At 40.1% G+C, this 23,123-nt stretch overlaps 1 long non-coding RNA gene across 1 annotated transcript; it reads right to left on the bottom strand.

Moving 5' to 3' along the window:
* Positions 1 to 1,155: 1,155 nt before the first annotated feature.
* LOC128853347 (uncharacterized) lies at positions 1,156 to 13,909 on the bottom strand. Its single transcript, XR_008451821.1, has 4 exons — positions 13,812 to 13,909; positions 11,539 to 11,729; positions 8,441 to 8,552; positions 1,156 to 2,919 (listed from the first exon to the last, which is right to left on the bottom strand). It is a non-coding gene; the product is annotated as an uncharacterized LOC128853347 (long non-coding RNA).
* Positions 13,910 to 23,123: the final 9,214 nt, after the last annotated feature.

The following is a 23,123-nucleotide window of genomic DNA, read 5'->3' as shown; positions in this document are numbered from 1 at the left end:
TATTTCCTAATCAAGTTTACACACTATGTCTCACAGTTTACCCCCAGCTTAATACTACATTCTGGAAGAGGAGAAACGGATACAACAGTCACATGGAAATCTCCTACACAGCAGCACTCATATTGGGACTGAGGGAACTGGGGAAACTATCAGAGGAAGGCAAAAAAACCCAAACCAGCCACCCACCCAACTTCAAAGAAGCCTTAAAAAAAACACATCTGTACTTAAAAAAAAAAAAAACCTACACCATCCCCATTGTTTACAACTTAGGAAGTACTCACTGTAGATGTTATTTCATACAGGCATATGAAAATATTTTATTCTGACTGAGCTTTTGAAAATTCTGAGCTGTGAAAGTCAGGGGAATATAATTCTTGTAGTCCATTAAAAAAAGAGCCTAAGGAGTTAAGGAGTTTAGTCACAAAACACTAATTATTTTGTCCTATTGAAACTGGAGAATCGTTGCTCAGCAGACTATTATACAACAGCCCAAAATGAGCAAATGGTCATGATGAAACTGAGAATATTATTATGTCTTATATAGTTCCAGTATGTCTCCATTCATCAAACTGATCACAAAAGTCTGTAAATCAAAAAAGCTAGTAGACTCCCTGTAAATATAAACCAAAAGCTGTAGCCCCTTTGACCCCAGGCACTTTGCATTACCAGAATTCCTGACAATAAATACAGGGCATGACAGCATCAGTGAGCTTTGTAGTTTCCCTATGGATACTGGCATAATGATATGGAACATGAAGACATTATTCAGCATCCATGAGAAAAATTATTAGCTCAAAAGAGAGACTAGAAAAAATTAGTCCAAAATGCACTTAAACAGGATTAGGTAAGGGAGAGAACCCAGGGCACTTTGCAATCATGAGCTGGTAATCTTCATTAATCACAAGGGCAGAAACACACAGCAGAAGATGAATTGTTCATGAAACCAAAACTTGGCCAAAATGTTAAATAATATATAACTGTAACACACTTAATACTAAGCCAGCACAAGATGCATATGATTCTATAGGCTATTTGTGAGAAGATAAGAGAAGATTATGCCCCACTAGAGACTTCTGAAAATTAATGAGACTGTTGAGTATTCCCACAGCTGAGAAGGTTTTTTCTTATTTTATTTTACAAGATGGATGACAAGTGTTCTCCAGCAAAATGCACAGTCATTCTTATAGCCTGTAGACTTATACCCATTGGTGTGAGATGTACGGAGATAAACCAGGTTGTAGCCATGAACATCCAATGAGAATAGAACAACGTATTTTTGCACTTGTACATTTCCACAGCATTATGAATCTCCACAGTATTTCACTGCAGTTCTTCGCTGTTGTTTTTTCTAATGTATTTCTGCATGATTCATTATAAAACCAACAAACTATCCAAATAAACCAAAAAAAATAAAAACAATTTTCTGTATTGTTTCACAGCAGCTTACAACTACCATTATATTCTTTACCCATTTTCTCCTTATCCCTTCGATAAGTCTGCCACCCTCTCCCCTCTTTAGTAGTACTTTCAATTAAACTGAAATCAGCTAGGCTTCTTGTTCTTCTGGTTTCCTCTTTATTTACATATTGCCATCAATAACACTTTTAAAACATCTCTGGAAGCAGAGTTTCTGCAGTTTATAAATCCTTCATGTTGATTCAGCCTTTCTGAATGACTCTTTGATGTTGCTAGAGAACTTTAGGCATAGAAGTAACAGATAAAATGTAAGCAATAATAGTACAACACTCTGAATCTTGCCAATATACCTCACACCTGACCTAAGAGGTTGCTTTTCTATGGTACATTGAACACTTCACTAATAAAGGCCAGCAAGGGTGCCAAGTGTTACATAGAAAGCAGCCCACAGAAAAATTGACTGATATTGCAAAACCTTAGTTCACTTAAACCACTCAGTAACAATCAAATGATAACAACATTCAGTCATCACTGTTCTTGTCCCAGAGTTGAATAAGCATCTGCTTCAAATCGGACACTAAATCCACATTCTAGTCAACAGATCAATTTGAGATCCTCTACTAAAAGTGCACAAGATTAAAACACAGCATACATAAACAGCATTTGCTAGAAACTACTGAAAATAATAATTCCAGAGAAGACTTCTTTACAAGATGAAACTTTAAAAACACAGTAACAAAATATTGCAATTTATGTCCTGTAGAAGCACACAGCTTTCAGAAAGAAATGGGAACTTATTCATTAGCTGCTACTTGGTATGCCAAGTTTTACAGTAATACCATGTGAGAAGGGAAAAACTTTTGCCCCAAACACAGAAACTTTCCCAGCAAGAGCTAAAAAAGCCTTACCAGAAAGGAGGAGTGGAGCTGAAACCAGCTTTGTAGAACACTTTGAGAACCACAGCTGCCTCTATCTGCCAAATTTAAAGGCTCAGCCCACGGAGAGGCATGCTGGGTAAATTATAGCAGTTCAGTTAATTATTCCAATTATATTAAGGATGGATTCTACAGTGAGAAATTTCACTTTCAGACAACTTTTAAAGCAAGCATTCATTTTTTTCTGGGACCAGAGATTTAAACAAATTCCTTTAGTATTGGGAACTTTTCAAATCCTGTTTCTATCCCAGGAGTGAAGCCACAAATTAGCCGCTGCTAAAACTCCAGACTTGCCTCTGGCTACCTCCTGATGGATTGAAATTTATTACAAAACCTAGTAAATTACAGCCTCTTCAAGTATCTGTAAATAAGATCTTTTTTAGTGGCCTAATTGCTCAATAAGCAGCGGAGGAGAAGGATTACCCCTGACACGCTCCTCCTCTGCGCTAGCCAGATGTAGTTTGGAAAGCATCTTGCAACTCTGTACAGAATGCAAAGGGAGAGATGGAAAATGCAGTGGGACAACTGCTGAGCACATGGGCTTTGAAGTCAGAATGATTGTAGGCACCTGTGAAGACGATAGGAATATTACAGACGAGTAAGAGGACATTGTACCAAAACCTGCAAAAACATAAGACTTAATATTCAAGGGTAACCCCTCTCCCCAAACAACAGTGATATTTAAATGTCCTAAAGTATTCAAAACTTCTGTATGTAGCTAGCAGATACGGCAAAAGACCCAGGGGAAATCCACTTATTTCTGGGATGAGTGTTGGAGGCTAAACAACTCCATCTAGGGCTCACAAAACGCCACTGGAAACCTTTATTTAGGCAAACGAATCTCACACAAGGAGGCTTGGAGAGACAATGTGGCTCTCCATGTAGAGACATGAGGTCTGGTCTGTCTGCAAATTATGTCTTGATCTCAAGGCTGCTCTTTATTGCACTATACATCGGCCACAGGCATCTGGACTAGGGAGTCAAAACAGCAGCACCATCCCTTGTTTGCTACTGGCGGCAGAAACAGCAGTGGCTTTGTTTTCTATGTGCACATATACACATTTTACATGTACTGGTGACCTTTTTTTTCCCTTTCATTAGCCACAGAGTCAAATCAAAAGAGAAAAAGTTTGAATTTGGAACTGAATGATTGAAGTAGGGTGGACGAGGAGGAATTGAGGAGTAGAAGTGCCCTTACTGACAATGCAAGAAATTGCCATATTTACTCAGCTCAGCAGAGCAAATGATGGCAAACAGCGGACCAGATCCTCTGCCAGAGGACGGCATCATCACTTCACTGACTTCCATATACTTTAACATAATAGTTGTGTGGCTGGGCTCTAAGGGATTGCAGCCACTTTACACCACTAAGGATTTTTCCCTGAAGAGAAAGACTGACTACTTTAACTATCTTAGTTTTATTTTACCTGATTTTACTCCAATGTAAATGCCTTCAAACGTACACAAGCGCTGACTATTAGTACAATATATTTTGCTACACGGTATTAATAGATTTATATAATCTATCAGACATTAAGACAGGTGTGTTTTACTGATAAATATGTCGACCAAAATTAAAGTGACACCAGTAGTACATGTAAAAGAATGAGAGCTGCATGTTGGTTTGGAAAAATAGCTGGAAAGGCAGAGGGAAATTACTCTGCAAGAAAGGTGAGGCAAGGCCAACTGTCTCTGGGTAATATCCCATTATCCCCAGTATCGTGGGGATAGGAACAGGGGGATTAAACCGGAGAGGGGCAGATTTAGACTGGACATTAGGAAGAATTTCTTCACGCTGAGAGTGGTGAGACACTGGCACAGGTTGCCCACGGAAGCTGTGGCTGCCCCATCCCTGGAGGTGTTCCAGGCCAGGTTGGATGGGGCTTTGGGCAGCCTGATTTAGTGGGATTTCCCTGTCCATGGCAGGGGGGTTGGAACTAGATGATCTTTAAGGTCCCTTCCAACCCAAACTATACTATGATACTACAATACTAGATACTATTAGACAAAGGCAGATTGAGGAGGTATTTTGAAGCTTAAAAAAGACCCCTCTCCTCTCTCCAGCCACAACACCTGGCAAACAGGAATTACGAGCACGGCTGACTTTTCTGTTTTGCTTTGATGTATGGCACCTTCCCCCCAAATCAAGGTCCAGTCAAATTCACACCTCATTTTGGGTATGAGGTACCAAAAATGGGAATGAGGGTGACTGAAAGAATTGTTTGTGGTTGTTATGAAACATTCCGTTAGCCTTAATATGAAATATTCTGCAGCGATTTAAGGCTTTGTTTAGACTTTGTGTTGTGTCAATTTTTCAGGAAAAACCCAAACCAACAATCCCAAAACAGTTCTTTTAAAACACTTCAGCTTTTCCATCTGCTAATCAGTTTCTGGCCTAAACTATTCACTACATTCAACCTCAAACTGGTAAGAGTTTGATTTCAATATTCAGCTCTCTGTGAATTTACTGTTCATCAAGAAAACAATCACTTGGATTTTGTTATCAAGAAACCTAAAGGAGAAGAATGACACGGCAGTCATAGGAATTTCATGTTGTGGAAGTGGAAAGAGAGATTTAGGAAAAATATTTAACAAATATGACACATGCTAGTCCCTCAGGCATCAAGAAATAAGGGGGAGACAAAAGCCATGTACAAATTAGGTATAAGGTAAACAATGTTTCAAATGATACTAAGAAAAATATTTCACACTAAATAATAGAAGGAATTTCTAGGAAAATTAAAAGACACATACAACAAAGAATGGATTTGAGATAACAGCATCACTCTGAGAACTACATGCATTTAATTTGCATGAAATCCTGAAATATCCCAGCCTTCCCTCCCCAGGATAGATTTTCATACTGATGGTCAGTGGATACTTATATTGCCAAGGGTAGAGCTGCAAAAAAAGGTAAAAAAAATTGTAATTCATACTTTCTCTTCATTCTGAGAAACATAACCAGCAGGTTAATAACTTGAATTTTACCTTTGTAGACTTCTTTTCCTGTTCTGCTTTGATAGTGTCAATGATAGGAGAAGCTCATTTCTAGAAGCCAAATACTTTTGGTAAACACCTGAACATTTAGAGGTATTTGGACCTTGTGAAATGCAGAGGATATGTGGGGGTAAAAACAGCTGCTAAGACATCTTATTCCACAGTCATCTGTCATAGCAGATGATGCTGCAGAAGCAGTGGTGGAGCAGTGCAAGGATGGACACACACACTTTGTTTTGCTGGAGATTTCACCTCTTCTTCATGCATCAAAACTGCCACAAACTCCTGGGCTTTAACAATGTGTCCTTGACCTAAATTTCCCTTCCTGCTGTTAGAACACCTCATCTGTTTGTGTTAGATGTCCTCCGATGGCTGATTCTTGCTGGTAAACACATGGCTGGTGCAGCCGCTGGTGGGAGAGGCTGCCCGTGCCGTGCAGCTGAGCCGTGGGATTGAGGGCTGAGGGACTCGCTGCAGCACTGGGGGGTTTCTCTGTGACCAGCTGCTGCGGCAGGTGGAAGGGCAGGTTTAATTTATTCCTTTCCCACCAGACACTGTCAGCTCTGTTGGTGGTGACGGGGAAGCCTGTGTGCCACCTCAGGCCTGCACTGTGTCAGAGAACCCACTGGAGAGAAGGGGCAGGACAACGTGAGTCCTCTGGGTGTAAAGGCACTTCACTGACTTTGCGACTCCCAGGATACCTCACACTTCCCTGACATTATGGGGGTTCCAACTAGATGGCTTTTAAGGTCCTTTCCAACCCTAACTACTCTATCATTCAATGATTATGGGGGTGCAGGTCATGATGCCATCCCGGTGGAGCCCATGGGCCCCCGAGAGCCTTCTAGAAGAGAGAGAGCAGCCACCTTCAGCACCCAGTGGAGGTGCTGGGGCAGGGGGAGCTGCCTGTAGCTCCAGCCCTTCCCACCCACCCCCGGGCATGGCTTGGGGGCCACAGCCTGTCCTTCAAACGCAGCACCTGCTCAGCGCCAGGAAAGCGCCGAGAGGCACTGACGGAAGGCCGCATCCCTGGTGGGGCATAGGGCATAGGGATGCTCTGCAATTCGTTTTGAGCATCTCGCAGAGCCTGTGCAACTTGCCAGGGCTCTTCCACCTCCTGAGAAGCCTTGCAGCTTATTTTTGCAGTCTGACACAACATTGCCTGAGGGGTTGGAAGTCCTTCCTGAGGCAGTGTGGCCTGACGAGGCCAGCTGAGCCGGGCTGGGGTCTGCCCTGGAGCAGCAGGGGCTGCCTGATAGCCGGGCGGGATGGTGCGGGTTGTGTTCTACCGCCTCCTGCCCAGCCTCACAGCCACGAGGGACGCAGATGCAATAGGAACAGAAACACTCCTCTACCCGTGCCTTGTGTGCTCCAACACCTACAGCCTGGCTGCAGCAGTGGGCAGAGGAGGGAGGGGTGTCAGGACAGCACAGAGCAGGAATATCTGGGGAGGGAAAAAAGGACCGTGGAGACATCCTAACCAACGGGACACGGACGCGGACGCAGCAGCTCCAGCGTCCGATTAGCACTTTGCTGGCCCAGATGGCGTGGGGTAGAGCAGATGCTGTGATTCCTTGTGTTTCTGGAGAGGGTCATATCTTCTATATGCTTCGGGGTCTGGGGAGGAAAGGTGACCCCGACTGGGTCCTGTTTTACTGCTGGCAGCAGACCAGCGACTGCTCTCGATTTCTGCTCTGCTGACTCCAATTTCAAGCAAAGCAATACTAATCTGCTTTGTCTCCTGATGATCAGTCTCATTATGCATGCTGCTCTCTTAACTTCCTTGAGCTGTGTTTTACGACGTGAGAGCCCAAATCCTTTTTTTGCCCCTTTTGTGTGTGTACATACACGTCTGTCCAACTAGACGGATGCTGGTTTAGCAGAGCTGGGAGTGAAGAGGAGAAGAGGGAAAGGAGATGGGCCCTCAATGCAAGTCAGTGTACCACAGCTTGTATTTCTTGGGCCAGAATAGAAACTACAAATGATTCTGAGAGTGCTCTAATCCTGTCCCTAGGCCAAATCACAGGGTCAGCTCTTCTTCTTCTGTGCCTGAGAATCACTTGATCTTAAAAGTCTCTGGTTTTCCATCCCCTGTGACATCCTCAGATAACCAGTTTTAGTGCTTCGTTATCTTTATTGTTGGAAGATGTTTCCATATGTCTAAATTCACTTGCATGAATGACACGTTAGTCCTCAGGATTTGTGGGGAAGAGTTTAGTTCCTTTATTTTTACATCTTACAGGAAAATGCTTCTCGTGCCTTTGTGATCAGCCACCGGAGTGCCTTGGGTACCCAGAGCCAGGGTGACATGTTCAGGCTGGTTGTGTCCTGACTGGGTGACAACCGTCCTTCCTATGCCTCTAGTGTCTCCAGCATGGACAGACATAATCAAATGCCTCTCAGTGGCAGCTCCTGCTGCTGCCACAACACAGCAGCAACAAATATAGAGCAAGTGTATGGTGGGACTCTAAGTATGCCTGTATCTTGCTCTCTGTATGCCCTGCAAAATAGCAGAGTTTGCTTCCATGGAAGACAGTCTGTGCTGTGTACTATCCACAAGTCTATGGATTAATGTCATCCTCTTGGTCTATGTACAAAGGTACATCTGTAAATATTGCTCAAGACAGCAGTCTTTATCTTCATAGTAGTAGGAGAGCTGCCGTGGTTTAATTAGCTTCTTTTTTTAATTTTATGAAAATTGAATATAACCCCTTTACAAATATCGTGTATGTACAGTGTGATACTGCAAACTCCAGTGATTTATGCACCCTCATTGTGCAGTCATATTTTAAATAGTTTATAAATTGAATACAAACGCTTTCTCCATATGATGGAGGTACATATATTATGGCTATAGTACTGTTTCCTGAAAGCTTATGGCTTAGAAAAGTCACAGAAAGGTTTTGTAACTGGAAACATGTTTAATAAATGGAAGGTATTGCTATTAAAGAAAATAGTTCTATATGCTATATTTTAATTTAAGCACTTTTTACAGGAGCAGTCTGTAGTAATTTATATACATACAGCTTTTGAATGTGTGATTTTGTTACTAAATAATAACAAAAAATCCTTTTAAATAAAAAGTCAGTTACCTGCAGGAAGAGGTTTCTATTAACCTACACAGAAAGCAGAAGGTCTAAGGCCGTAGTCCTGTGAAAAATCATCAGCTTCAGTACAGTGCTCCTTGTCTGCTCTCATGTCATCCTGTAGGGAGAGAAGAACGGCAGTGATATTTTCCTGACCCACTCAAAGGATGTACTGACCTGGTATGTATTGGTAAGCAGGACTTTGGAGGACTGTATGTATGTGTTCCAATAAAAGTGTGTTATTTAAAAGAAGGTTACTTTAAGAACACATGTGGGAACTTTCAGATCTCATATGTCAGGGAATAATCTGCTCTCGTGTTAAAAAAAAAAAAAAAGGTGTGTTTATTGCCTGGAAATTTATGAACCATTAAAAATTAAAGTTGACCAGCCATTTTAATTTTCTTCCTTAATTTGGCTACCTCTAAACTCAAGAATCCCTAACCTTTCCTTAAACACTGCAACTCAGCAGCCTGTGAAATAATTAAGCTGAATTTTCTGTGAATGTCAGAGGCATTTTTTTCCCTTGAACCATGAGTAGTGAGTAAGTGCACCTCTAAACATTTCTGTGATGTGGCTTGTGTTAGCAGTTAGAAGTGTGGTTTGAGAAAAACTCTTAAAATACTCCCTTAAATACAGTGCTGAAATAGCTTCTAGAGATTTTTTTGAGGTTACTTGTCACCTGTGTTTTCATGAAGCTCAGCTGAAAGCGAGGTCCTATGCACTGCCCTATGCCTTTGCTCTGTGCAGGTGAAGGCAAAACAGCATGCAAAGACAGTTCCCAGGGGCTGATCTCCCCAGCAGTTCTAATGGACCATCTAAGCCCTCCCAAAATGGCTCAAAATGGGTTTGAATTGCACATACGTCTCTTTCTGGCTGTTAGTAAAGTAGTACATTTCACTGAAAATAAAATTCAATCACTCAATTTTGAATAATTGTAAAGATTACCAGCAGAAAATCCATTCTAAACCAGCGGATCTCACTTGCCTGTTAGAGGTCCCACTTATCTGTTTGCCCATGAGTGCATTTCACTCAGAAAAGGAATTGCAAGTAACTATAATTGCTGGCTTCAGAAAGCCAGATTTAAGACCTGAACCCGTCCAAACAACGAGTAATACTATCATTTGACAGATAGCGTTACAGGCTATATTTTGTGACTATTCACACTGCCAACAATGCTTGCTAAAAATTGCTTGTGTTTGACTAACACATTGCTGTGAAGCAAGGTCATATAAGCCAGTTAGTCGTTTTCCTCCTATCACTATTGTTTTTACTATGGTTTGTACCATTTCCGATAATCTTTCAGCATTGAAACATTTACATGTGCTGGACTGGAGAATGTCTATTCAGTGCACGGGAAAGTGGTGCACAGAAAAAGACAGATGTGCACACACATAAGCAAACAATTTCCCATTAAAATAAATATTAGATCCCCTGTTATTAAATCTGAGTATCAGAATACACTCAAGGCACGTTTCTGTAATTCCAAGCAGCAAAATTGTTCATAGGGTGCAATGAAACCACTAGGAACATCACTAGTATTGATTAATGCAATATGACTGAAGGCAGAAATTAAGCTGGGGATAGGGGTCTCCATTAAAAATGTTTATTGCTAAGTGCTCATGTATCACTTCAGTTCCTCTGCAGATCTGAAAAAAAAAAAACAGAAACCAGAAACAACATTATAACCTTCTTCAGGGAAAAAGACAGACATTTAGCTGACATATTCGTCAGAGAAATTTTGTTTTCTTTCTTTACCCCAATCTTATTTAGGGTGCTAAGAGTGCTAATAAAACCTGAGAGAAGCACCAGTCTGGGAAAACAGTTAAGCACATGCTTAACACAAAGCAACACTTTGAGAAAAATATATGCTTTTGTAGTCAGCTCCGTTCAAAATTCAGTGGTCTGAACCTTAGACTGGGAAAATTATATCTGTTATGATATTTCAAGTTGGATACATAAAAACTGTGCCTTCCCTTGCCACCAATATATCCCCTACACCACTAAATTCATTAACTTACCCAGCAGCTCTACCAGGTCGTGATCAATTCAGGAAAACAACTTGTAACGAAGAACGGAGAATGCATTGATACTATCTGCTCATCCTGCCGCTTTTCCCAAGCCTGGCAGCAACTTCAGAGCCTGAGCCTGGCAAAGACTTTTCAGAATGACCCATTTTGTTCTGCATTACTCTGTGGGTACCTACAGATGCTTCAAGGTTTCTTGTTTTTCCACTCATCTCTTTCACTTGCAGTTCTAGGCTCATCCAAAAGAAAAATTCTGATTTGAGCATTAAATTTTGCAACATTTAAATATTAGTAGACCTAAGATGGGACCCCACATTATAAATGCGAAACACTGTTCCTGGGGGTTTTGTTTGTTTGCTTGTTTTTATGAGACTCCTTAAGTTACATCAGCTTTGTAATAAAACCTGCTATGTTTGCCTTTGCTACTACCCAGAGCCGCAGGGAGGGACAGGAACTGGGAAGAATTTTGGTGAACTTTTCTCTGAACTCCAGTGAGATCTGGATTTGATTCTTACTTGTTCCTTACTCCTATGGAGTCCTTTTTCTCTAAACACAGGGATTAGTTTCTCTTTAGTGATTTCAGCCTTCTTTTAATGTTAAGTTTTGTCTTAGAGTTGTTGTAAATTGCATGGAATGGAGTGATAGGGCTGGGAAGAAGAGAACAACATATAGATAAATCTATGGAGGAATCATTTCTGGCATTGAAGAGAAATTTCTGGTTAATTATCAGATAACAGAGACAGCAGGATGCTGTTGGCACAATACATATTCAGAGGACTTAAGATAAACTATCCAGGAAGAGCTCCCCATGCCTTTGCGCTGATAAGCAGTCACTGCTGCAGTGGCACTGTCCCTACTCACGTCTGACTGATGAAAAACTTCCATTGTGCTGCCTCCAAGGTAAATCTGTACAAAATTCCATATGGAGTCCTGTCTCCATCTCTGGCAAGGCATACCAAAATTTGCACCACTAAAACCCGTACTCATACATGTGCCAAGAAAGCAAGAGATCAGTTAAACCAGGACAGGAAAGCTCAGGAACTTGCCAGTGCAATAGTCAGGGTGCACGCTGCTGCTTACCTATCCTAATCCATCTCAGCTGAAAGGTTTGCCATCTGGTGAGGGTCTTGGCTTACATACAGCAAACGTATTTCTTCATTCCAAAGCCAGTAACATTAACCACAGTTCCAGTCTTCCCCTCACAGTTCTCACACATGTACGCACACACGGTGGAAATGGTGACATTTTTTTTTGAGTTATTTTTCACATCCCTGAAAACAAAAATAATTTTTTAATGCGTTAACAGAGTCAGTACACAGGTACCACAGCACAGCTAGTCCAGAGATACTGTCTGGTGCTGACGCACAAGCCCCTAGTGCTTGTAGTCTGTACGGCAGAGGGAGGAACAGCTAAAATGCTGGAAAAACAGCAAAGGAAGCAACGTATGTGTGAGTGAGTGAGTGAGAGTGAGAAAAAAACCCACAGTCAGGCCAGAATTCTGCTTGCCAAAAACAAGCTGAGATCTATTTCCAAAAGAAATGAGTCAAACAAGGGAAACAAAAATAATGCTGTGCGCAACTTAAAGCAGCAGCTGCTATATGAGAGAAAACATGAGATGAGTTAGAAGACACAGAAGATTAGTCTTTTTTTGGTTTTCAAATTGTTACATTTGTGAAGCTTTTGGCTCAAAAATGTTTGACCTAATCACATCTGTTTTAACAACTTAAATAAGAGGCCCAGCAGCTGTAGCTGGCAAAAGAACCTCTAGATCTGCAGACACAATTCCAATATTTGGACTCTTGTCTGAACAATCTAGGGATAACATAAACCCTACACCCAGAAAGTGCCTATGCCGTGTATAACCACTTACATCTTGATACTGCAGCCATCCTGCAAACAAGCCTGCTTCTAAATTCAGCTGTTCCTTGGCTTGGTCTCTGGAAATGGAAAGCCATTACTCTAATGAACGTAAATTTATTTAATATTCTTGCAAAGAATCTACCGAAGCCTCTTTGTCTGGAGTCCGATACAAAGGCAAACAATGGGTGCTGAAGAGAAGCGAGTGCTGACAAGTTAGAAGACAGTGCAGAATGTCTCACAAGTATGGTGAAGCCAATCTGGATGACACTCCAGTGAACAGAGAAAAGATGTTTTGCAGAAGGTTAAAATAGCATACAGAAGATTTTTTTTATTCCTACACAAATATACACATAACAAGTAGAGAAAGAAAAAAACCCATTAATCTAGTTACACAGAAATGAACTGGCTAGATGATCCAAGGTCATTTTTTCTACCTCTGTAACCTGCTGCTTTTTATTTAGTAAGAATTTCCTGTCTGTCTAATTTTCATTGGCACATCAATTTTCTTGCAGTGCCTGATTCTTTTTCAACATCTGCTGCTCAGTTTGACAGTATTAATTTTGGAATTTTCCCCAGATCAGATTAGCTGAAGATTGTAGTGAATGCTGGCAAAAGATCTAAGTTTTCTGCCTCTCTTTTCTACTCTCCTTAATGAAAAACTGTTTTCTTGAGTTCATAATCATTGCTATTACTGTATCTGATACTGAAAATGGTAAAATAGTCAGAGAACTATTATACATACTAACAGAAGCAGGTTTTCATCTCCCTCCAAGTTTCTCTCCACCTGTCCATACACACTTTATTATTCATAGCTACTGTTTCCATGAGTTGTAAGCACAATCCTCTAAGCATACTTGCTGAAAATGTCCAATTTTTCGTGTGTGTAAATGCTGAAGCATTATTCTACAAACGCTGCTGAAGCAGGTGGGTTTGGATGGGCCATAAACCCAGCACTCGCCATATATGTGATGATAGATTGCATCTTTTGCATATCCTCAGTCACAGAACACCAAAATAGAAACATATATACCAGTACATTGTATTTTTTCTTTTGTTATAATTAATAGTCATGGGTGGGTGCTCTGCTCCATTAACCATGTATCAAACATAGCCTTTGCTACAAGGATCATACACAATCTGTGTTCAAGGAAAAAGTTGAGATTGTCTCAGGCAGAGTGAAGGGACATGCTCAGAAATTAATATCTGTCGGTATGATCAGTGGCAGCATCATACACTGACAATATTATAGTATTTTTAGATATTTAAGCAAAAAAATGAAGCAGCTGGGTGGAATCCCTTTGACCGTGTTGCTTGTAGATAAAAAGAATGGAGAAAAGCACATTGGATCGTCACTTGAAAAGCACAAGGGGTGAACCACCACAAGCCAGCCTGTAGACGGAAGCAAGAGGTGCAGGAACTGAATGCAAACTGTCCTGTTCAGAGGAAGGAACTAGTCAAGTAGTGTTAAATAAAATCGAGTACTTTTCACTTACTTGGTGTAAAAGAGGCATAAGGGAACTCTTTGCTGCCCAAATTCAACTCCACTGCTTGCATTTGTCCTGCAAGGATATGATTAAAGTAATAAGCTACAAAAATAGTCTTGGCGATAATGTTCTGGGTGTACACGGACAAAGCAAAACGCATTGGCAATGCCAGTAAAAAGGCTGTCGCAGTAACCAAGATGTAAGATGAAGAGTCTCTGGATGAGCATTTTAGTTGCGTGGGCAGAATTGGAAAGGCTATATCTAGGATTTAAAAGTATAAAATAATAAAAAACCAGCCTTGCAGGATTTAGATATAAGGTGACTGTGAGGACCCAGAAAGTATTACAAGACAAGTATGATACTCCAGCTATCGGCCTAAGTAACAAGCGGGATTGCAGTACTGTCCATAGTGATTAAAGAAGGACATGACAGAGAAGTAACTTGGAGAAAAAGACTAAAAGCTCTGGTTTAGTCCTATCCAGTTCAAGCTGATGGCCAGACAACCACAAGGCGATGCTAGGAAGATGGACCAATTTTATTTTCAGCAGAATGAGACAGGTCTGGAGTACAGAGATAAAGCTATGAGTTCTCTACAGAAAGATGGGAAATTTAGATTAGGTTCAGAAAGGTTAAATAGTTTATGCACAAACAGGTTCCAAATATCTGCAAGCGACAGAAGGAGAGGCTCTTTACATAGAAGTGTGCCATGTATAAATGCAGACACAATGAATGTACCTCCCCTCCCCCCGAATCTAGGGCCTATATAATTGCATCTGCACTTTACTTCATTAATGAAATGCTCTTATTCAAAGCACTGTCAATGCTGCCACTTTTTATAAAGAGGAACAAAATATAATTGCAGCTTGGCATAGATATATGGTACCCTGATGTGAGGACCTTAAATAAAATAAATCCAGCTGAACTGAAAAATCATCTCTTCACAGACTAGGAAATCCTCATTAGCATAGAGGCTGATCTTTGCTCTCACTTGTGATCAAACAAATAATAGATATCCATCAAGCTGTTCTTCCTACAGGTTCTGAAAAAGAATTATTTTGGTTTTTAAATACATGGGAGGTATTCAGATGCTGTTAGTCAGAGAGATCTGAGAACGATAGGCTGGTTGTGGATAATTTATTGCCTGCATTTGGGTATTAGCAAGATGTGTCATTTAGCTTTGTAGAAGCCCATATGCTTTCATGAGGCACTTGACTTTTATAGTCCTTCCATTTAAAAATCAGCTGTCCTCACTACTTCAGTTCTAGATCTTTTGATCCTTATGCTTTAATGTACTGGACTGTTCAAAGTTAACAGGGAGCTGCCAAGTGTACAAATGATGTTTTAGCTTGATTAGCTCTGGCTTACCCTCCTTAGCATGAACTACACATAAGTGCATGCAAATATTATTGATTCAGAGTGACTGACCTATAATATTGCTCCGGAGGTGAATTATCACAAAGAGCCAGGAGAACTAAGTGCTCTGCCTAGGCTACACCATTAACCGCAACACTTAGGAAGGCTGATTTTCAAACTGCAGTCTCCCTGGATTTGGGGGATTAACTTCCTTCTCTGACTAGGCACAGACAAGCTCGCTTCATAGCACTAAACCTCCCCATTTATTTATGTAACTTTGTATGAAACACGCATTTTCTCTTCCTAGCTGGCATTTTACACATCTGTACAAACTACTGATAATGTTTAGACCATTCTCGTTATACCACAGTAGGTATCTTTGCGTTTTGATGACACTGAATGAGCATTCACGGCAAAAGATAATGTCTGTCTGTATCTATTCTTAAAGGTGTGACAACTGCTTCTGTTCTACAGCCACTTTCCCAGTCGTAACTAATTTGAAAACATGCATTTCTATTTCATCAAGTACTCTAGGAATTAGCTGGTAGATGTTTTCATGTGTATGTGAGTTTGAAGTTTGATCCAGAGAATTCCTTAGGCATGGGTTATCTGCAATCCTTTAATATCAGTGCCATTCAGTTATCCCTGCTCACCTACGCTGGAATGGGCAAACTAACTGGCTATGGTTGAAGTCACTTAAAATACATATAAAGGCAGGACTTTAACACAGATGGGAATGGTTGTGCCTCCTATTATTCAGTGTGCTGATGTTTTCTGGTTTAATACCCCATTTTCAAATACCCTTTAACTCTGCCAAACTTTAATCTTTTGGTCTGAAATTTTATTTGCCAGGTGATCTGCATCATACAAAAGCCCACAGGAGAATTATTATTTTTATCTCCAGAGCAGGGTCTGGACACATTGCCAGCTACGAGGACAGAACAAAGCATGGAACAGCTATTCACATTCACTGCACTAAGAGCTGCTGGGGTCCAGTGGTAAAAATATTATAGTAAATCACAATGCATATGCCTGAAAAGGAAGTATACAGAATAAAAAACGTACAGCAACAGAGCTTCTGGAAAGCCTGAAAGCTGGAGTTTCTGTCTCTGCAATCTGCTTTGGTAATGTTATTTTTGTATGTAATTAAGCATAGGAAATAGTCATCCATACTTTCTTCATTAATAGTTTCAGCATCATTTAAAAACGCTCTTTTTCTGGCTGAAGAAAGCATTACTGCAGGAGATGTATAACCTAGCAATGTGTCACAGGATGAACATGAAGGGTTTCAGCAACACCATTTCATGAGAAACTATGCCATCTGGAGCATTAAATATGTCCATGGCACAAGTTGTTTCTAGCAGGTACCTCAAACACAAAGGATCACATTTCCCTGAATCTAGTCATAGCTGACTCCACATTTCTCAGTAAATTGAATGGCCTTTGCTTGCGGCTGTATCTGTGCTGTCATGCAAGGAACAGATTGACTCTGGCTTGCAACTGTTGGATTATTCCCCGGAGTTGACAAGTGCTCTGTCTTAGCCACATGCGCTTTGTTCAGTCTTTCAAAAGCCCTTTAAACTTCCACTGATTAGAGGTGGCTGAACTGCAAACAGAGCTTTGCTCTGGTTTTGATCAGCGAATAGCAACTCAGGCGCTTCTTTAAGTTAAAGGTACACTTAAAAATCTAGTCTGGGAAATTTACAGGATGCATTTCAGCCAGGAGGCATTCAGCACATACGACTTAATTCTGGGGCACAATGTGATGAGTCATTTCTCATAAGTGCTCTGGCTCTCTTATCTTTGGGATCTGGTTTGAAACTTCCTTTGTAAAGTAAGAATGTAAAAATTACTCTGATGGCTTTAGCATTGTTTGCCAAGCTACTCTTCCACTTCACTATCATTAAGCTGTTAATATTTTTAAGTTATTACCAGTAAATGCGTACAGAGACACACAAATGGGATTTTTTTTTCAGTTTAAAGCTTAGTTTTAGTTTCAGGAGACTGTTTTAGCTAATAATCTGTTGAGCTGAATTATGGATCATTTTAAGAAGTATTTCATATTCCAACAGAGATGCTGAGGGAAAGGAACAAGAAGTTAGTTACCAGGATTTGGTTTTGTGGTGATGGGAGCAGGGGAGCATACCACGTGTGAATGAATACATTTCTTACGGTTCTCTATCCTGCTGCAATCCAGGATCTGCATTAGAAGCCCGGCACAGCTAAAGAACTGATTCTGCTTTGTGAGACAGCAGAGGTATCAAAGACAGCACAGTCAGAACCAGTAATTCCTCTGGAACTGGAGTACACTGTAAGTGTTGTCATTGTTGTATTTTTTTATTCACTGGCATGTGTCTTTTAAAGGATCTTTCTATGAACACCACAGTATATATTGGAATGCAAGACTGAATGCCTCTTGGGAAAATAACAGGGTGCCAAAACACTTGTATTGACAAGCTAAGGACCTATCAGGTGGTATAAGCAGATCAGGAAACATTCCACAAATAACAAACTCAGGAGTGAAACCCCCTCAGGAACAGGCATTTTTCTTTTTTGCCATTCAATTCGGACAATGTCTTGCATTTATTCTGCCCTATGCTAGCTGAATTTTCACAGTATGAAATGCTTTGCCATGATAATGAAGTTTCATATCAATTCTTTTTTCATTAGAAAACATTTGTAAAGTGGAACCAGAAAGGTGACCTAATTTGCATCTGTGAAATGCTCTAAAAATCTATGGGGTAAAATTCCCTCAATCTCAGGAGAATTACACCTGGCTGGAATTTGGTCCCTGACATCCTTTTCATGTCTTACTTATTGAAGCAAGCAAGTGCGAACACTCATTCTCAGCAGGGATCAGTCAGCCATGTCAAAAGCAGGAAGAGAATTACTTCATTTTTGTTATTAGACACAAGTAAAAAACATTAGGGATTTTAGAAAGGTTACTTTTTTGAGAGTTGTTCAGTGTTCTCATTTTCTGATTCATCTGCAGACAGCAAAAAAAATGCATAATGAAAGAAGTGGAAGTGCTTCTGCTGGTATTTTCTGAATTACTGAAGTCATCGAGTCTCAGAAATTCTTTGTTTTTGTGAGATTTTCATCATCAAGAAGTCCAGATGGATCAGATAAGCTTCCTGACTTTGGGGTACTTAGCCAGACTGATGAAATGGATTTGCTGGTAGCCCCCTTTCAGGCTACAGGCATTTTAGTATTTCTCTGCCTGTTCATGCATTGATTTTTGCACTTCCTGAGTATATAAAATGTGAGCTTTTAGTACAGGCTTGTGCTAAATTGCCATAGTTTCATAAGAGAATAAGAAAAGCGAAAGATTTGGTAGTAAGCCTCACGGAAAACGGTTCCCACAGCTCATGCAATATCATGAGTTGTGAGGCCTATTTGAAAGTCATTAATGCAGAATTCAGTGCGCTGTCTAATATACCATGGTCTGCATGTGATGGAGATGTCTGCCTCAAAGGCTGTACAGAGTAATATAAAGATATACTGTTGGATTTTTTCAAGATCACCACTACGGGATCTATGAATGTTTGCAGGCTTCTTCTTCAAGTTTCATTGTTTTTTAAAAATGTATTTTTACTAAGTATCTGAGGCTGTGTTCATTTTATAGTAACCATCTACATAACAAAGGACTGAGTATGCCTTGCACAAATCTTCCCCAAAAGCAGTCAGAACACTCATGAAGTGAAACATATCCAGCATAAAAACCTGGAAATTGCCAGCTGACAGGAGGGACCTGTAGGCTAGTAGCCTCCACAAAAGACCAAGCCCACATAGAGACTAACAGTTCTTGCTCTGTTTCCAACGTTTACCTTTACCTGAATTAGTAAAGTTAGAAATCTTCTGGAAAAGTCTGCATATTCTAGACACTAAATGGGATGGCTATGCTATCGCTTAAACTGATAGAGTAAAATTTATAAACAATGAGACCATTAATACCACCTCTGGAAAGAGTCATCGGGCACTGGCAGAGGCTGCCCAGGGAGGGGGTTGAGTCCCCTTCCCTGGAGGTGTTTGAGGAATGGGTGGATGAAGTGCTTAGGGACATGGTATAAGGAAGTGTTAGGAATGGTTGGACTCGATGATTCAGTGGGTCCTTTCCAACCTGGTCATTCTATGACTCTATGATCATCTCAAAAAATTTCCAGCATGTTTAAGTACAGAATGTGGGCCCACATTATCACCTCTCATAGAGAACCTGTTCTGAGAAGAAAATCTCTGCAATATTTTCACTGTTCATCTCCCATTGGCTCTGTTCCTCATATTAGCACATCTCCAGGAAATGGTGGAAGACTTCTACACCTGCACAGGCAAAAGACCAGCTCCATGTCATGGCCTCTGTCTACCACAAGTGCACAAAATTAATGGGAACACTGACAGATGCTCTGACGTCCTCAAGTGTCTTCTGAGGGCTTTTACTACCTCAGGCTGCCATAGCATTCTCGTTGCTAGCTCAGTTTGCTCAGAATTCAAGCAATACTGAAACGGTAGGATACATTTTGCTTGAAATTTTAAAACACAGCCAAGTATTAGCTGTGCTATTTTTGGCAAACAAACATATACAGACATTTTTCTTTGACTGCTGCTTTCTCAAAATCACCATAATTTTCAGCAGTTGCAAAGTAATTAATCCTGCTAGCAACCCCAACCCTCATTTGCATGTTAGTGGATAGGAGGAAGCTAGTCCCTAGTATCGTAGCTGGAGAAATCCATTGTTTTCAGTCCACAGCTTACACAAGCAAATATTTCATGCTAAATTTACCACTGTTGATGACTTCCACGAGTGCTCTGGGTGGCCTTTCAGGCATTTTTCCAAACTCATACTGGTCTGTTACTTGACAGCCTTACCACAGTAAAAAAGCTATGATTATACCACTAGTTAACAACATCCCTTCAAAGGGGAAAAAGAAAACCGGCAGACAAGACAGAAAGCTGCAGAAAATACTGCAAGTCTGTTTCTAGGATCCAGATCTAATGTTTGGTTAGACAATACTAGAGGCAAAAACAATTTCTTTGCCCTACTGTAATTGCTAACCACATTGCTCTCTTCTCATATTGACACTTTCACATCAATTTTTCCAGATTCTTTCTTATGCCGTTATCCAGTAACAATCCTTCCACTACCTTCAAAATCGGGAAAACTGAAAAGATGGAAAGCAGTTTATACTGATTTCTGGTGTCCAAGCCCTTCATACCAAATTTCAGTGAAATGAAATTGAAAGTGTCTGAATCTCTAAGTCTACCTTAATTCTCCTAGTCTATTTTTCTTTTTTATATTTAGGGTTTTTTTTCAGCACTTGATGTGCATCTTAACAATTTGTAGTCGTTAAGAGGGAGAGAAATAAGGCAAATCAGTGCTCTGACGACAGAATCTTATGTCCTAACTGCTGTTAATGTTCAGCTACTAAGATGTTCGTTCTCTGTACCAGCACACATCCTGTTGTTCCAACAACATGTCACGGGAGAAAAGGCATATTCTACCCAGAATCAACTAGAGCTTTTTGCACTAACTTTCAAACTGGGAAAAAAAAATGGACACTTTCAGTTCTTCCAAATGCTATTGTACTGCGTGAGAGTCAGTTTAATATTTTGATACATGATCAGTCATTCTCACATCTGAAAAATAAATGACATTAACTCTGGATTAAGTCATTGACAAGACAGAGGCAATCATATGCATGTAGCATTATGCTAGTTTTATTATCCTGAATCTTTTAAGCCTGCATATATTCAACAATGAAGTCATGCAAAATGGAAAATCTAATTAGCCTGCGCATATGCTTCTTGAATACCACTATCCCTGGATGTAGGTGAACTGAACAATACATTGATAGCTTACAAAAGAACTGTCATCTACAGTTTTGTAGTCTTGCATTAAGACTTTGCAAAAAGCTTAATTTCTTCCATTTACAGGTGCTGAGAATATTAGATATTAAATGGATTAAAAAATCTTCTTAATGTAAAACTTAAGCAAACCCATCTCCTTTAGAAATACTTTTTAACAGTGAGAATCATAGAATCATAAGGTTAGAAAAGACCTTCGAGATCAGCAACTCCAAATGTCTCTGTCTACTACTAAATCATGCCCCCAAGCACCTCATCTACCCGCTTTTCAAACCCCTCCAGGGATGGTAACTCCACCACCTCCCTGGGCAGCTGTTCCAGTGCTTGAGAACCCTTTCAATGAAGAATTTTTTCCTAATGTCCAATCTAAACTTCCCCTGATGCAGCTTAAGGCTCTTTCCTCTTGTCCTATCACCTGTCACTTGGGAGAAGAGACCAACACCCTCATCTCTACAACCTCCTTTCAGGTAGTTGTAGGGAGCAATATGGTTTCCTCAGCCTCCTCTTCTCCAGGCTAAACAACCCCAGCTCTCTCAGCTGCTCCTTATAAGGCTTAGGGAGTCTAGAAGAAGAATGAGATTACCAGTTTTGAAGCAAGTAGAGCAACTAGAAAAAAAATCGTACAAAAAACAACTACATAGTTAAAATTAAATACATCTGTGTAAAATCAAATATATCTGTTCAATCTATACACATTGACACATATATATTTGGATTTAAATTTTCTGAGTCATACAGAAAACATTCTGTACTTTGACATCACACTAATATCTCCATAAAGTATCTAACAGTGTGGGTGCATCTTAGAAGGTTTTTTTTTGCAGTCTGTAATGAGCAAAATTAAGAGTTATATAAACCTTAGCTAGTCTGTAGGCTCACAGCATCTCAATGCAAAAACGTGTATATTGAATTTCAGGAGAAGTTTCAGTTCAACCTTCAGGACTGTCAGGGAGAGCAATCTAAAGCCTTTCAGCTTTTGTTTTGCTAATCCAAAGAAGCTTTCAGCTTTCTTTTATAAGGCAAGCTTCCAAATCCCTGTAGCCATTCTTTATACCAGCTTTTGTTTTCTTGGGCAAGGTTAGCAGAGAACTGTACACACTGTATTGAAGGTCCAGTAGCATCAATACTTCCTCATGTGTGTGAGAATACCTTGAGAAATACTGCTAGAAATAAAGTAAAAAATCACCAGTACAATAACTATTAGGTCACGCAGCCTGTCAGTGGTGCAAGCTGTATCTTTCTCACAATGAAAATATGCAAAACCCTTTTCCTCTGAAATGACTGTGTCCAGAGGAGATGCTAACAACCCACAAACAGCAACCAGACCAGCCAGCCAGAGCTGGACAAATCCAGCTCACTGGAGGTCAATAAACATAGATTTCTCCTTCCTCTCCAAAGATAAGTCCCAAGAAACTCTCTCATTTCTTGGTAACTCCCCATGATCATTTACATGGCCCTAAAAAGAAATGGGAAGTATTCCCTGGCTTCCTTTGCTACTCATATGAATTATATGAGGTCTACAACCTCATACCAACAGGCAGAAAGACGCAAGATTTCCCACTGGACTTTTGCAGAACATAGGAAAATATAAGAACTGAACCATTTCTGTATTGTTGACTGCAAAGGTCACTGTTAGTAAGAACATGAACTACTTAGAGCTTTAACAATAACTTATCGTACCAGTCTCTCAAATTTAGGCAAGTAGAATATATTGTTTATGACTTTATCAGTGATTGATAAAAAAAAGACTATGCTTCTGAAAAAGTCAGAAGTTTCTGGTATTGATTTTTTTTCATTGGGTTCTTTATCTGATTTTAAAACTTGTAAAGTACTTTGAGTGTGTAAAACTGAACTGCAACATAATTGGGGCTATGAACTAATTTCAGAAAAGAGCACCTTACTTCTTACAAGATATAAAGATTTCTTCCTTTTCGTTATGCAAGTTAAAATGACAGATACTTGTATGTCCAATTCCCCCCTGCTTTGCATTTTTTACATGCATTTAGAATCCCATATAACAAAGTAAATAAACTCCAGAATCTGTTCCCACAGTTCCTAATGTCTGTTTAAATTTAGGCCAAAGTTTTAGTGGCCTATATGTACTCAAAA

The sequence above is a fragment of the Cuculus canorus genome, chromosome 12 (assembly GCF_017976375.1).
Source record: "Cuculus canorus isolate bCucCan1 chromosome 12, bCucCan1.pri, whole genome shotgun sequence".
In the NCBI taxonomy this organism is placed as follows: Eukaryota; Metazoa; Chordata; class Aves; order Cuculiformes; family Cuculidae; genus Cuculus; species Cuculus canorus.
This window is presented reverse-complemented; position numbering and strand designations above follow the sequence as displayed.